The sequence below is a fragment of the Protobothrops mucrosquamatus genome, unplaced genomic scaffold, assembly GCF_001527695.2.
Source record: "Protobothrops mucrosquamatus isolate PMUCROS unplaced genomic scaffold, P.Mucros_1.0 scaffold_124, whole genome shotgun sequence".
Lineage (NCBI taxonomy): Eukaryota > Metazoa > Chordata > Lepidosauria > Squamata > Viperidae > Protobothrops > Protobothrops mucrosquamatus.
The window spans coordinates 356,248-374,375 of NW_015386200.1; the positions used below are offsets into that span (position 1 = coordinate 356,248).

Here is an 18,128-nt window from a genome sequence, read left to right on the forward strand (position 1 = left end):
GAAAAGGGTCTGACAATATGGAAAAGGGAAAAGACTTTATACATAAATCAGAAGAAACTTGAGGATCAAGTAGAAGAACAGACTGAAGAGAAAATGAACAGTTCAGGACAACTACATCGAGATGGAAAAATAGAGAGATGATTTGTTAGTCCTCTCAAAAAAATGGCGGCCAGATGGTTTTTTCTACATCAAACAATATACATAACAACACAGGGAGATTTATTTGATGATTCAAAAGCACAGACATGGAAGATGATTTGGCAAAGAAAGAAAGCTAGAATAAGACTAAAGAAAATTGGGGTTTTGACTTAGTGAGAATTAAAATAGAATATACTCAAATAGATAAGATGTGTACTTTGAATGTTAGATGTTGTTCTGAGTTGAGATAAAGAAAATTTTGGTCATTTAAAACTTGGAAATATAAATATTAACAGTTAAATTTGAACATTCATTTGCTTATAAAGGTTAAATGTAAAGGTAATTAAGATATATATAAGCTAAAAATTTATCGATGAATGTAATAAATATGTTCTTATTCAGCAGTAATAATAAAAATTACTAGCTTAAATGAGATAGTAGATATTAAGAGAAAAAGAGAGGAAGTATTAAATGTTGAAATAAGAGAAATTTTGGTTACTATATTTAAGATATTTGGAAATTACCAGAAAATAAGAATATTATCTTGTATTATTAATTAGTTGATGTAAGATGGTGGGAATTCAAATAGATAAGACGTGTATCCTGAACATTAGATCTTGTGATGAATTGTGATAAAGGGAATTGGAGTTATTTAAAACTTGGAAATTATAAATATTAAATGTTAAATCTAAATATTAATGGGAAACTAAAAATTGGGGAAAAACTAATCAGGACATTGATTGTCTAAAAAGATTGAATGTTAAAACAACTAAGATATGTATAAACTAAAAATTATTGATAAATGTAAGAAATTATTTTTATTTAATCGATATAATAAGAATTGTACTAATTTAAATATGAGATAGTAAATACCAAGGGGAAAAGAGGAAATATTTAATGTAATAGTTTCAGATCTGTACTAAAGATATTTGCATGTTATTGAATTATTGACCAACTCAGCCACCACATTGCTTTTCAAATATTTAAATGTAAAACTAAAAAAAATCAATAAAATTTTCTAAAAAAAAAAACAAATGGGAGAAGGGAAGATCAAAGAAATATATCATTAATTAATATATTAATTGTGGAATTATCAAATTTAATTATTATTTATTGTTAATTAATTATTATTGTCCTTTTTTCTTGTTAAAATATAACCCAAGACAACACGCTGTTCACTAGGCACTGGAGATTATTATAGTTAAAAACCAATAAAATATTTATTAAAAAAAGGACTTCCAAGGTCCCTTCCAACCCTGAAATTCTATGTCCTATTGTACAAATTAGAATTTTTTATTGCTAGTCCTAATCTGGCATCTATTCATTATTCTAAAGGCTTTATAAACTGCCTTTTGAAGCAAGCCTTCCCCTGCCCCATCCACCTTTCTTTCCTTTCCAAGGCTGCCACACCCTGGTACTCCCTAATATTGTGCATGTGTGCATTTGTAGTTTTTTTTTTTAACTGCTCACTTAGGGCTTTGTTATCCTGCCAAACCCTCCAAGCCCAGGCAGTTGTTTATTGAGGTATTCTCAGTAAGGTAACATTTTTAGAGACCTTACTCTATAGAATGCAATCATGATTTTAAAAAAGGCTAGCCAAGAAAGAAGTTGACATACCGTGTTTCCCCGAAAATAGGACCTATCCTGAAAATAAGCCCTAGCCTGATTTTATGCATGTGCCTAATATAAGCCCTACCCCCCAAAATAAGCCCTAGTTAAGACCCTGCCCTGTGGTTGTGACTTCCTGTGAAGATATGGCCGGCAGCTGACACACCCAGAGAAGCTTCTCTCTCTGGACTATCGTTTTTCCAACTCAGTAACAGAAGGAACTGGCTTCCTCTTGTTCTTTGATCCTCCTGGATTAGGAAGTATCTTTGAATCAGCCCTTACAATCCTCCCATAAAGCATCAGTCTGCAAGCCATTTTAGAAGCTGAGCTCCAAAACGGATGAGCTGAAGTGTGGGGGAAGGATAGAAATCACGTCGGTATTGGATAAAGCAGCCGTTTTGGAATTTATTTTTCAAACAGACAATAAGCCGTGCCCTTCATTTCTTAATCAATTTTTGAGACTATTATCTTTATGAGCTAAAAGAGGCTCTCTTTAACTACAGCTCAATATTCCTTTTTGAAGTTATACGCCATATTTGAGACTCCTTTGTTGTTAAATGATAAGGAAGAGGGTTGCTGAAGGCAGCCAAAGAAGGTTGCATGGAGTATTTTTTTCCCCCTGAAATATGAGGATAAAAGTGCTTTTAATTTACTTTCTTTTAAGCGTTTAGTTGCTCTGTATTGCTTTGATGTGGGTGTTTGAAATTTGCTGATTTTTATGGACTCTTGATTGGCCAGGAAAGGAAAGCAAATAAATAAATAAGTCTTTGACCACCAGAGGGAGCTATGAGGGTGATTAATCCTGAGCTGCTTGTTATTATCAAAGAGACCCTGAACCAGTCATTACAAAAGATATTTAATTTCATAATATATATTAATTATACAGAGGATATTGAAAATTATCAACCTACTGTGTCAACCTTACAAATATTGGACAATGCAAATAACCTAACTGTAACTTCAGAATATAAATCTGACATCTGCTTCTCCTACGATGATAGTGTGACTACAACCCTCCCAGTGCAACTGAAAGAAGAGAATCAAGTAAATTCACAATTCTCAAGAGGTCAAGTTTCGGACTTTTGCGTTATGGATATTAACAAGGTTGAAAATGCTTTGAGAAAAAAAGATACAATAGCCATCTTAGTGAAGGAAACTCTATTCTGGGAAGATTTGCCTCAGACTAACTTACAATGTCAAATAGAACAAATTTGGGACTTTATATGGATATAAATAAAGAGATTTTTTTTCAAGAAAAAAGTCTGACACTCTCTCTTGAGAACAAGAAAAAGACTATGCTATGAGGATAAGCTGGAGGGAGTGACCTAAAATTAACTTCTTAATTAATTAGGATGCATTTCTTAAAAAGCTCGATATATGTACTGAAAGTTTTAAGTTAGTTTTATATATACAACATGAGTATGTATGTAAATGCATGTTTTCTGGTTTTTTAAATAATGTTGAACAATTTCCAAAGTTTGTAAAATACTATTGACTGGATTTGAAAATATGAGAAGAAAAAGATCCATTTTATGGGATTAAACTCAAGGGAGAGAGTCGAACTTAATGAGCTAACTTTGAGTTTTGGTTTTAAAATGAAAGGATTTTTTTTCATCTCCTTTATATATAATACCTGAGTACTTCCTAGAATTAGTAAATTACTAAAACTAAAAAAAAGTGTCTTCCTTTAGAGTTAAAAAAAACCCTGATATATTATTCCCCACAGCAAAATGAAGCAGAGATGATTAAATTGATTCTTTTACCCAAAGAAGAGAATATACTTAATATTGTCTCTATTTTGAAATTGCTTCTGGATTTTGAGCTTGCAATGAGAAAAAAAATGAAACTTTGATTCTGTTTTTGTGAACTAGATAGGCTTATTGTTATAGAAATGGCTTGTATATCTTGTATAAAAGCAAAAAGTTGTGGTTGTAATGTTGTTACCTTTTACTGTGCTAAACAGAGTCAGAAGTCAGTGCCTTTTTCTTTTTTCTTTTCTCCTTTACACTATCCCCCCTTTTCCCCCTGCCTCTTCTTTTACTTTTCTATGCTTTTTCCCCCTTGTATTTTATATTTTGATAAAATTAATAAAATAAGAGTGCTGAGGAAAAAGACCCTGCCCTCTAGTTGCAACAGGTGGGGTAAGGCACACACATAAAAATCAAGCTAGGATGGGGGGAGTTGTGCCACAGACCCCGCACCACTTACTTCAGGATCCCCCACACCAAGGCCACTCCTTGCTCGGTGACCTTCCCCTGCTGGTTCAGTGACCTGGCTGCCCACCCACCTCTTCCCTTTCATTCTCCTCCCAAGTCAGACTGCCATGCTACGGAGGATGCGCCTTACCCGGTCCCCTTCTGCCGTTTTGGAGCCAGGGGGAGTGATGGGAAAGGTTCTGCCACCACTACGCAACAGCTGCGTCTGCTGTTTGAGGGGCTTTCTTTGGTCCCCACCGCCTCCGCTTAGCCCCACAGATCAGCTGCCTGGCGGCAGTTGCTACCTCCACCAACTCTCCCATGGCTTGCACTGTGACTGGGGGCGCAAGCCTCCCCTGCCGCTTCCCTCAGCCAACACTCCATTGCCACCCCCGCACCTTATTGCACACTTTCTTGCTGCCCTGCATCGGCCCACATCTCCCTTCTCCGTTCTGGAAATGGCAGCCCCATTTTCTGCTGCTTTCCTCCCGGCAGAAGGTAGGAAAGGAAGGACACTTTGTATGGAAGGATGCTAAGCTCTGGGAAAACTACTCCATCTGGAGCTGGGCAAGGAAGTCCAAGCTCCCCTTCCCCAATGATTCTGCAAAGCCCTTGATGAGCTGATCTGCTTGCCACAGGGGCCCTGGCCTTCCTTGATCAGCTCCAGCTAGTGTAGTTTTCCGTACGAAGCATCCTTCATTTCCTCCCTTCTGCTGGGAGGAAGGTGGCAGAAAACGGGGCTGCCATTTCCAGAATGGAGAAGGAAAACATGGGCTGATGCAGGGGACCAAGAAAGTGTGCAAGAAAGTGCGGTGGCGGTGACGGAGGGCTGGTAGAAGAAGGCAGCAAGGGATGGTTGCACCCCCAGTCACAGTGCAAGCCATGGGATGGTTGGTGGAGGAGAAGGAGGAGGTGGCTACCACCGGGCAGGTCATCTCTGGCGAAGTGAGGATGGCAGGGACCAAAAAAAGCCCCTCCAGCAGCAGACGCAGCTGTTACACAGCGGCAGCAGAGCCTTTTGCTGTCACTCCCCCCGAAATGGCGGAGGGGGACCAGGTAAGGCCCACCCTCCGTAGCATGGCAGTCTGGTTTGGGAGGGGAGTGAAAGGGAAGAGGTGGGGGAGCAGCTGGTGGGGAGGTCCCTGAGTGGGGAATGTCCTGGGTGAGGGGGCCCTGGAGTAAGCAGGTGCAGGGCGCGTGAAGCAGCTCCACCCCCCAAAAAATAAGATATTCCCCAAAAATAAACTCTAATGCATTTTTGGTGCAAAAAAAAAATATATAAGACCAGGTCTTATTTTCGAGGAAACATGGTAGCTAGGCAAAGCTTTGTGAAGGTATTTTTGCCCCTGTCCATGATTCAGAAACAGAATTTCAAAAGTGTTTCTGTTTCAGAACAGGACATCACTACTTCTATGTGGTGTGGGGATTTCACTTGTGCAAATGGTCAACTGCATTTCAGTCTTGTTTGGATTAAATCTTATTTTATTAGTCCCTATCTAGACCATTGCTATACCCAGATACCAGTTATGGCTTCTTTAGTACACTTTCATGAGCTGTTATCTGCTGGATCTGAAGCATTGCTGAATGTATGAAATAGATATGTAAGATATAGAATAAAGGATTTGGGAAGGTTCTAGTTAAATCTGATTTAATCAATTTACCATGCTTTATCTGTATATGAGACTAAGGCACAATAGTTTGAACAAAGATATTATTTATGATGGTATTATGTTATAACATATGATTATAATAATATTATAATTCTATTACTATAACATACACCAGGTTATTGTTGACAAATGATTTTCTGGAGCCTTTTCAATCAGATTCAGGCCCGGTTATGGGACAGAAACAGATTTGGCTGCATTAGTTGATGATTGCTGGCAAGAGTGGAATGGGATAGTGCAATCATCCTTGCTCTTTTTGACCTCTCATTAGCCTTTGATACCATCGACTGTGATATCCTTTTGGGTCACTATGGGTTTGGGGCTGGGTAGTGCAGTTTGCACTGGTTCAGCTCCTTTCTCTAGGGTCTGTCCCAATCTGTGTTGATAGGGAATGAGGAATGATTGTCCACTCCTTTGTAGGATGCCGCAGGGCTCTGTACTTTCTCCACTCCTTTTTAACTTTTACATGAAGCCACTGGATGTGATCATCCGTCACCATGGATTGAGGTATAAATAGTATGCTGATGATATTCAGCTTTATATCTCCACCCCTAGTGATCCAAGTGATGCTTTGGGATATCTGGAGGCTGTGGGGGCCTGGATTAGGGACAACAGGCTTCGTCTGAACCCTGGCAAAACCGAGTGCATAGAGCTTCAAGATGTAGGACTTTAACTTCTTTAGTTCTGGATGGGATGGCATTACCACAGATAGACCTGATCTGCCACTTGGGGATTTTCTTGGACTTGCGACTCCTGCTCAGAGAGCAAGTGGCAGTAACGACTAGGCTCTATTCCATTTTGTGCATCAGTTGCAGCCTTTCATGGATCAGGAATCCCTGTGTTCAATCACTCAAGCCCTAATCATCTCATGTTTGGACTGTTGCAGTGCTGTACATGGGGCTACCACTGAAGAGTATTCAGAAGCTACAATTGGCGCAGAGTATGGCAGCGTTGTCAGTTCTTGGAGCCCCTAGAGTGGCCCATGTTACACCACTGCTGGTATTGGTAATCACCTATAAAGCCTTTCATGGCATAGTTCCAGGTTACTTGAGGAACTGTCTTATCTTAGTGGGACTGGCCCACTCCACCCATGCTGGCAGAGCTGTTGGTCAAAGAATTTTGGCTGGTGGGGTGCAGGAGAAGAGCCTTCTGTGCTGTGGCTCCTGCCCTTTCGAACATCTTACCCTCTGAGGTAAGATTGGCTCCCACCCTCCTGACTTCATAAAACCTGATTCTGCAAGATGGGTTGGGATCCCTATGGGGCAGCTTGACACTGGAGGTAGTTGAGTAATCAAAAGCTAATTCCACCTTCATTCCTGCTCCCTCTTTTTCCATCTTACATTAATTATTTTGTCTATCATTTTATATTCAATGTTTAATGTTTATATTATTTAATGTTTTTATTATTTATTATGCTGTAAGCACCCAGAGTCATTTGTAACAAAACAGGTAATGAATAATCTAATGAATAAATAAGTAAACGAATAAATACAGGTGAAATAAAGGTCAAAGGGAGAGTTGTCCAATCAGTACCTGATTGATATACCCTTCTTCAGATAATGTAAGGTAGTGATTGACTTACAACCACAATTTAGCCTAAAATTTCCATTGCTAAGCAAGATAGTTGTTAAACAAGTTGCACCCCATTTTACAATTTTTTTTTGCCACAGTTGTTAAGCAAATCACTGCAATTGTTGAGTGAATCATGCAGTTGTTGAGTGAATCTAGCTTTCCCCATTTCTTTGCTTTTTGGAAGCCAGCTGGGAAGGTTAAAATGGTGATCACATCATTAGGACAGTGCAAGTGTCATGAATACATGCCAGTTGCCAAGCACACAAATTTTGATCACATGACCATGGTCAGGGGTAGGCAACCTTGGCTCTTTTATGACTCATGGACTTCAAATCCCAGAATTCCTGAGCCAGCATGGCTAGCTCAGGAATTCTGGGAGTTGAAGTCCACGAGTCATAAAAGAGCCAAGGTTGCCTACCCCTGACCATGAGAATACTACAACAGTCATTAGTCATTCTGAAGGAACTGGCAGATGTTATTGCACCATATCTTTCACAAATCCTGGAGCATCGGGGAAGTACCTGAGGATTGGAAAAGGGCTGATTTAGTTCCCATCTTTAAGAAAGGGGAAAAAACCAGACCCAGAAAACTACAGACCAATCAGTTTAACATCAATACCTGGGAAGATCCTAGAAAAGATAATCAAAAAACAGATCTGCGAACAAGTAGAAGCAAACAAAGTTATAACTAGTAGCCAGCACGAGTTTGTTAAAACCAATCTTATTTCATTATTTGATAAAGTGACTAAACTAGTAAGCCAGTGAAATGCTGTGGATATAGTATACTTAGACTTCAGTAAGGCATTTGATAAAGTAGACCACAACCTACTCCTTGGTAAGCTAGAAAAAGGTGGAATAGACAACATCATCACCAGCTGGATCTGTAGCTGGCTGACAAAACGTACTCAATGAATAGTCCTCAACGGCACTACATCCACATGAAGAGAAGTAAGCAGTGGGGTACCACAAGGTTCCGTCTTAGGCCCAGTATTCTTCGATATCTTCATAAATGACTTAGATGAGGGAATTGAAGGGGAACTCATCAAATTTGCAGATGACACCAAACTGGCAGGAGTAGCCAACACCCCAGAAGACAAACTCAGGATCCAAAAAGATCTTGACAAACTTGAACAATGGGCCCTATCCAACAAAATGAGTTTCAATGTGGAGAAAAGCAAAGTCTTACATTTAGGCAGGAAAAATCAAAGGTACAAGTACAGATTAGGTGAGACCTGGCTTAAAAACAGTAACTGTGAGAGGCACCTTGGGGTCCTAGTGGACAATCACTTGACTATGAGTCAGCAGCGTGCAGCAGCAGCCAAAAAAGCTAATACAATCCTGGGTTGTATAAACAGCAATAGAATCAAGAACATGCAAAGTATTAGTACCACTTTATAAAACCCTAGTAAGACCACACCTGGAATACTGCAGCCAATTTTGGTCACCATATTAGGAAAAAGATGTTGAGAGTTTGGAAAAAATTCAGAGAAGAGCAACTAATATGATCAAAGGCCTGGAAACTAAAACATACGAAGAATGGCTGCAGGACTTGTGTTTGGCTAATCTAAAGAAAAGAAATAGGGGAGACATGACAGCAGTATTCCAGTATTTGAGGGGCTGCCACAAAGAAGATTGGGTCACGTTATTCACCAAAGCACCAGAGAGCAGGACAAGAAACAATGATCAAAGAGAGAAGCAACCTGGAATTAAGGAGAAACTTCTTGATAGTGAGGACAATTAACCAGTGGAACAGCTTGCCTCCAAAATCGTGGGCATTTCATCACTGGAGATTTTCAAGAAAAGGCTAGACCAGGGGTCCCCAACCCCCAGGCCATGGCATGCCAACAACTGGTCCACACAAACAAACAAAGCCCCATCTGTGGCATGCAGGCAGCACACAAAACCATGCATTCTCCAGTCCATGGAAAAACTTTTCTCCATGGAACTGGTCCCTGGTGCCCAAAAGGTTGGGGACTTCTGGGCTAGACAGTCACTTGTCTGAGATGGTAGGGGGCTGGACTAGAAGACCTCCAAGGTCCCTTCCAGCTCTATTCTGTTCTATTCTAGTATGAAAACAGCAGCCATGTCAGTTTTTTCAGTGTTGTAAATTTGAACAGTTACTAAATGAATGGTTGTAAGTCAGAGACTACTTTTACAGCATGTAACAACATACAAGCAAAACACAGATTGAATAGGACTGGGGCTACACACATTGGAAATGGCAAATGCAACTGATATTTCACCGCTGTAAAGAACCTGCCCTGTCATTTCATCATGAAGTCCAACCTCAAGGTCTTGGATCATGCAGAGTCCATCAGCATTGAATCCCTGATTTTCAGAGCCCAGATGAGATGGCTAGGACACATCATCAGAATGGATGATCATTGTATGCCTTGCTAGTTGCTTTATAGTGAGTGGAGTCCATAAAAGATCTTGAGGTCAACCATGCAAGTGCTACAAAAACACTATGAATGAAATCCTGCACCACTGTGACATCCAGCTTAGGGAACTAGAAATTGCAGCTGACAGAACCCAGAGGCAAGGCCTCTATTCTAAAACCTGCATTGGCTTTGAAGACAGGCGCCACCAAATTGATAGAAAGCTGTAATGATGTCACAGAATAACACACGGAATTACTATAGCAATGGACTTTCAATGTTCCCATTGTGCTAGACTCTGCACTGGAACTGTATAGCCACCTATATATTTATAGATGAACTGCACAACAGCATGTCTTCTTGAAACCCAAATGACTAACATATATAGTATATGTTACATAGGAGAGGTGAGGGAGGGAAGGAGGGGGGAGAGAGAGAGAGAAAGAGAGCGCTGCAGTATAACTAGCATATTGGATTTGAAACTACTGTACAGAATTACTGTCTTATTATCTCGTATGCAAATATGAATTTGACAAAAACTGTTCAATTTAGTTTAGATTTCTACAATCATTTCTTTCTTTCTTTCTTTCTTTCTTTCTTTCTTTCTTTCTTTCTTTCTTTCTTTCTTTCTTTCTTTCTTTCTTTCTTTCTTTCTTTTTTTAGCCAAACCAAACAGGAAGCTAACTTTTTTGTATCTGGCTAATGATGTTATTCAGAATAGCAAAAGAAAAGGACCAGAGTTTACAAAAGATTTTGCACCTGTCATAGTGGGAGCTTTTAAACACGTATCCAGGTATAGTACATTCCTTTCAGTATATTAATCTAAAGAACTATTTTTTTCTGGGCAAAAATCATCATCCTAGAATAATGAAAGTTTGACATATAGATTGCTGTTTGGTTTGATTTGATTTAGAAAATGGAACTAAAGTGAATGCATAAGTGTGTGTGTGTGTGTAATGGAAGGGTTGTGTGTGTGTGTGTTTGTGTGTATAGAATTGGACTTGTAATTGGCATAGATGAAGGATGACTGTTGTAAGGCTAAATCTATAACAATGTATGATTTTAATTGGACCAGAGGTTTGTAAGCAGCATTATTTAATCTTAACAATGTGGATATCAAGATTCAGACATCTGAAACGATCATATGATGAACTTCCAATAGAAAATCCTGTTATGCCTAAAAGATCATACTATCACCAAAAATTGAAAAGAGTTAACATATGGGAGCTATTCAGATATGCAGAAACTTTTGTTTTTCTGACTGAAAATACAGATAACAATCTATTAAAACATGGTGACTTGAAATAAATTCGTATAAAACAAATAAGGTGTATAGAAGTTTGTTGAGATAAGTTTCTGTTTACTTGTTTTTCTTCCATTTCTATTGATGACTTTTTCCCATCATAGTGAAACTGATGATAGCTGCAAAAAGCATCTGGGCCGTGTGCTGTCTATTTGGGAAGAAAGGTCTGTTTATGAAAAAGATGTATTGGAACAACTTAGACAAGCTTTGTGTAAGTAAATTTCATATGCAGCCTTTTATGGCTTGTATAACTTTATACTTGACTTTTAAATCTTTAATTTTTAATTTCTAGATGGAAACCCAAGGAAACGCACATATGAGCAGATAAAGATTGAAGATAATTGCTTTGCACAAAGCTCTCCATGTGATCCTCCCCAGGTACTAGCAGTGTATAAAAATAACAACTGCAAATGTCTTGCTTCTAAACATTCTGTTGATACTGCACTTTGAGGTGTTTTTTTCCTAAAGAGATCAATAGGGTGTTTTTCCAGCAACTGTAAGCTTTTTGTCTCTTGTGTTTTCCCCGTATTCTTGTTTTGCTGGGTACTACCATGTTTCCCTGTCTTACTTTCTTTTGGGCTCTGAAGTAAGCACTAGGTTTTGCTTTGGGGGAGCACTTACTTTTTGCCGGTACCGGCACCAGTAGGCTGCAAGCGTGTGGGGGTGGGGCGGGGCCTGTGCATGGGATGGAGAAGCAATGCGGCGGCGAGAGCATAGTGGCGGACAAGTTGCTTCCCTCTGCCTGCCAGACATGTACTGAAGCTGCGCAGGTAAGGTTTCCGCCTCTGCCTCCACCCAGATGCCCTCACCTCCCTCAAGCATTTTTTTTACTAACCTGCCTTTCAGCTGCATTGCGTTTCTCTGTTTGCTTCTCAGCCTTCACCGCGTGTTTGTGGGACTACCGGTAAAAAAAAAAAAAGTTAAATCAGACTTTCTAAATTCTTGAGACAACACTATAAGTTGTTAAAACAACTGAAAATTGGTAAACTTCACTTTGCATTAGCACTTCAAAAGAAAAGAGGAATAGCTCTATACATTAAAGAAACAATGAACCCTAAACAAATTTATGCGGATAAAGAGGGGAGAATATTAATGGTGGAAATAATGATGGATCAAAAACAGATACTGATGGTAGCAATATATGCAAGAACAATTTTATCAAAAATTACATTAAAAAATTAGAATTGAACTATCAAAATCTCTGTATAGTGGGAGACTTTAATGCAATAACAGATGGAACTTTGGAGTATAAAAGCACTAAACGAGGGAACCTTACACTGTGTGGTGGTGGGGGGGAGGGGCACATGCCCTTCCTGTGCCAGGCCAGCCCCTACAGCCCTGGGGCGACTGCTGGGTAGCGACGGGCAGGGTGTTGAGGTGGGGGCCGCCAGGCTGACCAAAGTGGCAGGTGGAATGCTGGAGGCTCAGGGAAGGTAGGTGGACCATTGGTGAGCGCGATGCGACTTGGCGGAAAGTGGCCTTGGAACAAGTGGGGCAGGTAAGGAAAGAAATCCTTGCTTCCCCCAGGAATTGCCTTTCTTTGGTTACCTGACTCCCAGCCTCATGCCATTTCTCCTTCACGATCTGCGGCTGCTGCGTGCAGGGAAACAAAAGGTTTTTTTGGGGGGGAAAAAGGTGAATCAATCAATTCCAACTTCGCGAGATCTTTTTTTTTTCGCAAGAAGTTGGAATTGATTGACCTTTTTTTCCCCAAAAAACCCTTTTGTTTCCCTGCACACGGCGGCGGCAGATTGCGAAGGAGAAATGGTACAGTACTGGGAATCAGGTAAAGAAAGAAATGCAATTCCTAGGGGGAATTCACCACCCTCCCTCTGGCACTCCACCTGCCGCTTTGGTGGCTCTATAGGCAGAGCTGCGAAGTTCTCTTCTCTGACAGAGAAGAGGATGGGCAGGTGAGGGGGGAACCTCCCTCACTTGTTCCATGGCTGAGCTGTGTTGCGGTCGCCAATGGCATGGCCATGAGGCCTAGCAGATTCCCCCCTATCTGACTCACACGACCATTTTTTTCCCCACCCAAGTTTTTCCATTATTTTCCCCAGGGCTTCCCATCTCCTGTTAGGGTTGGGGGCAGTGGGGGTTAGAGTTAACATACGATAGGCCTGGAAGCGGCATTGGGTGTGACACGCAAGGTGGCAAATGGCTACGTTGCAGTGAAACCGGCCATTTGCTGTCTCCTGCCCAATGCCGCTGCCATGAGGCCGTGGAACAAGCCGGGCAATGGTAGGGAACCGGTATAATGGCACATGGGTCAGAAGGGGGGAAGATCCACCAGGCCTCATGGCAGTGGCATTGAGTGCGACGCATGAGGCAGCAAATGGCCACGGCCAGCGGCAAATGGCCATGTTGTGCCGAAACCGGCCTTTTGCCACCTCATGTGTCATGCCCAATGCCACTGCCATGAGGCTGCAGAACAAGCCGGGCGGTGGTAAGGAACTGGTATACCTGTACCGTGAGTCAGATCCCCCCTCCTCCATCGGCTTCGCCTCTTCATAGGCAGGCCATCCATGCAGACCCTTAAGTAGGGCTTACTTTCAGGGGGAGGGCTTATATTAGGCCCATCCCCTGAAAATCAGCTGGGACTTACTTTTGGGGGCGGGTTTACTTTTGGGGAAACACAGTAATGAATAACTGAACTTGCTGTGAATTTGTCGTCTGCATGATTGGTGCAGAGAAATCAATCTCAGTAGGGGAGGCAGGGATGAGTGTTCACTCAATAGAGTGTTCTCATTTTATCAATAGATACCACTTTCTGTTTTCATTTAATATTCAAGCATTTAAACATAAATATTCATGAGAAATCCTTTTCATCTTTAGGCAAAAAGTCATTCATTCATTCGCTTGCAGTAGCTTAGAGTCTTGAATCAACTGCTTACAGTGAGGGAAAACATTATTTGATCCCTTGCTGATTTTATACATTTGCCCTGATAAAGAAATGATCAGTCTATAATTTTAATAGTAGGTTTATTTTAACAGTGAGAGACAGAATAACAACAAAAAAATCCAGAAAAACGCATTTCAAAAAAGTTATAAATTGATTTGCATTTTAATGAGTGAAATAAGTATTTGATCTCCTATCAATCAGCAAGATTTCTGGCTCCCAGATGTCTTTTATACAGGTAATGAACTGAGATTAGGACCACACTCTCTTTAAGAGAGTCCTCCTAACAGCTTGTTACCTGTATAAAAGACACCTGTCCACAGAAGCAATCAATCAAATTCCAAACTCTCCAGGGACAAGATTGTAGACGTACACAAGGCTCGAATGGGCTACAATAGGGGTCCCCAATTTATGGACCGCAGCCACTATCAGACTGCAGCCTCTTGGCCAGCGGGCTGCAGAAGTGGCTGGCTGATGCATGCACATGTGCATGCGCACTCTCCTCCACTTGCGCTAGCGCCCACGGTCCCATTTGCGCATATGTGTGAGCACAAATGGGGCCGCTTGTGCCAGGTGGGTATACGGGGCCCATTTGTGCATATGTGTGTGGGGCCGCTAGTGCCAAGCGGGTGTGTGGGGCCTCTTTGCGCATGCATGAATGGGCCACTAGCCCCGGGTGAGTGTGCGTGGCCCATTTACGCATACATGAAGGGGCCCGCTAGTGCTGGGTGGGTGTGCACAGCTCATTTGTGCGCACACGAACAAGGTCAATAGCGCCGGGCGGGTGTGCGTGGCCGATTTGCACATGCATGAATGGGCCTGCTAGCGCCAGATAGGTGTGCGGAGCCTGTTCACACATGCGTGAACCAGGGCTGCTAGTGCCAGGCTGGTGTGCGCACCCCGTTAGTGCATGTGTGAATGGGCTCGCTAGTGCCAGGCTGGTGTGCACAGCCCATTTGTGCATGTGTGAATGGGCCCACTAATGCCGGGCATGTGTGGGTGGCCCATTCATGCATGCAATAGCGCCAGGCATGTTTGCACATGCACGAACAGGGCCACTAGTGCTGCACTAGTGCAACAATTTGCAAGCTGCTCTCCTTTCCTCTGGGCCGTGAGCCCAGAAAGGTTGGAGACCTCTGGGCTACAAGATTATTGCCAAGCAGCTTGGTGAGAAGGTGACAATAGTTGGTGCGATTATTTGCAAATGGAAGAAACAAAAAATGTCATTCTTCCTCTGTCTGGGGCTCCATGCATGATCTCACCTCATGGAGTTTCAGTGATCATGAGAACAGTGAGGAATCAGCCCAGAACTACATGGAAGGATCTTGTCAATGATCTCAATGCAGCTGGGACCATAGTCACCAAGAAAACAATTGGTAATACACTACGCCGTGAAGGACTGAAATCCTGCAGCACCCACAAGGTCCCCCTGCTCAAGAAAGCACATGTACAGGCCCGTGTGAAGTTTGCCAATGAACATCTGAATGATTCAGAGGAGAACTGGGTGAAAGTGTTGTGGTCAGATGAGACCAAAATCGAGCTCTTTGGCATCGGCTCAACTTGCTGTGTTTGGAGGAGGAGGAATGCTGCCTATGACCCCAGGAACACCATCCCCACTGTCAAACCCAGAGGTGAAACCATTATGCTTTAGGGGTGTTTTTCTGCTAAAGGGACAAGACAACTTCACTGCATCAAAGGGAAAATGGATGGGGCCATGTACTGTCAAATCTTGAGTGAGAACTTCCTTCCCTCAGCCAGGGCATTGAAAATGGGTTGTGGATGGGTATTCCAGCATGGCAATAACCCAAAACACCCGGCCAAGGCAACAAGGAAGTGGCTCAAGAAGAAGCACATTAAGATCCTGGAGTGGCCTAGACTCCAGAGCTTAATCCTATAGAAAATCTGTGGCGGGAGCTTAAGGTTCGAGCTGCCAAATGTCAGCCTCGAAATCTTAATGACTTGGAGAGGATCTGCAAAGAGGAGTGGGACAAAATCCCTCCTGAGATGTGTGCAAACCTGGTGGCCAACTACAAGAAACGTCTGACCTCTGTGGTTGCCAACAAGAGTTTTGCCACCAAGTACTAAGACATGTTTTGCGAAGGGGTCAAATACTTATTTCATTCATTAAAATGCAAATCAATTTATAATTTTTTTGAAATGCATTTTTCTGGATTTTTTTGTTATTCTGTCTCTCACTATTAAAGTAAATCTACCATTAAAATTATAGACTGATCATTTCTTTGTCAGTAGGCAAACATACAAAATCTGCAGGACATCAAATAATTTTTTCCCTCACTGTATAAAATATTTAAAATTGGCAAATTGCTTTCACCTAAAATTCTGACATATGTTAAGTTAAATTAAAAGATTTACTTTCAAATCAGTGTCCTGGTTTCTAGTAATTATAAAAATAGAGCATAACTTCAGATATGTTTTTTTAATAATTTCCATATACCGTACTTTGCAAGAAATAATACAAGCTCAGGATTAAAGTATATTGGTTTGAAATAATACAGTGAAAAAATAATGTATCTTGCAATTTTAATTTATGTTTGTGGAACATCATTGCTGGAATAATGCAATATTTTTTAAAGATTTTTATCTATTTTTAATTTACTTTCTGTTAGGTTTTTTTAAAATTAATTGCTAATGTAAATTCTGAAGCAATGCTGTTCTTTTTAAATTTAAAAATATGATTGAGGGAGAGTGGCATAGCATGACCTCCATGTGATTGATACTATAGGCAAATCAGCCTTTTCAAGTTTGAAGTTATGCTGAAAGAATAGCTTACAGCAATTCTGGAATGTACTGTATTATTAGTTACAAGAATTCAGAACAATTTTTCAAATCGCCTTCCACCCATATTAAGAACTTAGTTGTATTCAGAATCTTTTAAACTGCATATGAAATAAAAATCAAGTTAGAGCAGGGGCTTTGTCAACTTCTTTTCCCCAAATCATAGGGCTCAGATAATAAATTAATTCCAGAGATTCAGTATGATATTTTAATGTGGGCCTGCATATGTACTAGAAGATACATTGGTTTACATTCCTCTAGAGTTCTGTTGCCAAAACTGTATCACACACTGACAGAAAGGCCGATATTAACAGATCCCAAGTTTAGTACAAGTACAAAAAGAGTGAGGAAAAAAAATCCTTGGAAATTCTATAATCAATTGAAAAGTCAGCTTTTATGAACTTTTTAAAAAGTACCACACATACAGAAGCCACAGTAGCAGTGGATTGGGGAAAAATCCAGACAGGGAAAAGAAACTGGGATAGAGATTGAGAATGTAATGAAATATCCTGGAAAAAACCATGATTGGTTGGTATTCTGAATAAGAATACTCTGGTTCTGTTCTCAGTTGAATTAAGAATAACTATTGCAATTTTTCTCAGCTCTATTATTATTTTGTAATATGTTATTTTGTAATTTTTCAAACTTACACATTTTTTATAGACGATGAATCTTATAAGAGCATTACAAGAATTAGAAAATGCAACCTCTGGAGATGCAGCAGTTCATCAGAGGATAGCCTCAATACCTCTAGAGGTCCAAGATGCAGCTTTGCTTAACAGAATCACAGGTTAGGCAAACTATGTTATAATTTTAGTATCAGAATATTATACTTAATTGGATAATTTATAATGTGAATTTTAAATACATTTTTGCTCACTTTGCAGACAAAGAATCAGGAGAACAGCTTTCCAAGATGGTAGATGATTCATGTATGTTGCTGGCGGATTACAATGGCAGGTTGGCAGCTGAAATTGATGATAGAAAACAACTAAATCAGATGTTATCAGATTTCTTACGATTCCAAAAAGAAATCCTGTCACAGAAAGAACAAACATTGGAAGTGCGTGATTTATTGTGGTAGTTCTTTTCCCCAGCTTTTTTTCCCTAGTTAACATTCTTTACTATGTTTGCTTTTCCCCACAGGATGTGTTTAGATCATAAGATACTTCAGCTTTCTCATAATAGGTGGTTTTAACTCTTCTGAAGTATTAAACAGTAAAGTGCATACATTCACTGTGGAAAAAATGTTGGGTGAAGCATTTGTTTTGTTATCAAATATCAGATATTCTTAATATCAAACATAACATTAACAGATCTCTTTCTTTCTAATATTTATGCATTTTTAAAAAATCTGATGGAACTCTCACTGCAATTTGTTCATGACCCCTCAGACCTGTCCCAGTGAATTCAGTGGGATTAAGTTCAAGGCTTTGCCAACTTCCCCCAAAATGGGAAAAGGGGTTTTCAAACTTCTCTCCCTGCTACTTCCATTGATAATTGTATTATTCTTATGTTTCCTTTGCGATTTGTAGTTGCATTGCTATTTTTTTTAAATCACAAATATACTTTT

The 18,128-nt window shown here is 40.5% G+C and overlaps 1 long non-coding RNA gene across 1 annotated transcript; it reads left to right on the forward strand.

The window, feature by feature from the left end:
• The first annotated feature begins 10,231 nt into the window (after positions 1 to 10,231).
• On the forward strand, positions 10,232 to 17,894 carry LOC107288367. Its single transcript, XR_001548900.1, has 5 exons — positions 10,232 to 10,350; positions 10,965 to 11,071; positions 11,153 to 11,238; positions 17,219 to 17,345; positions 17,443 to 17,894. It is a non-coding gene; the product is annotated as an uncharacterized LOC107288367 (long non-coding RNA).
• The last annotated feature ends 234 nt before the right edge of the window (positions 17,895 to 18,128 follow it).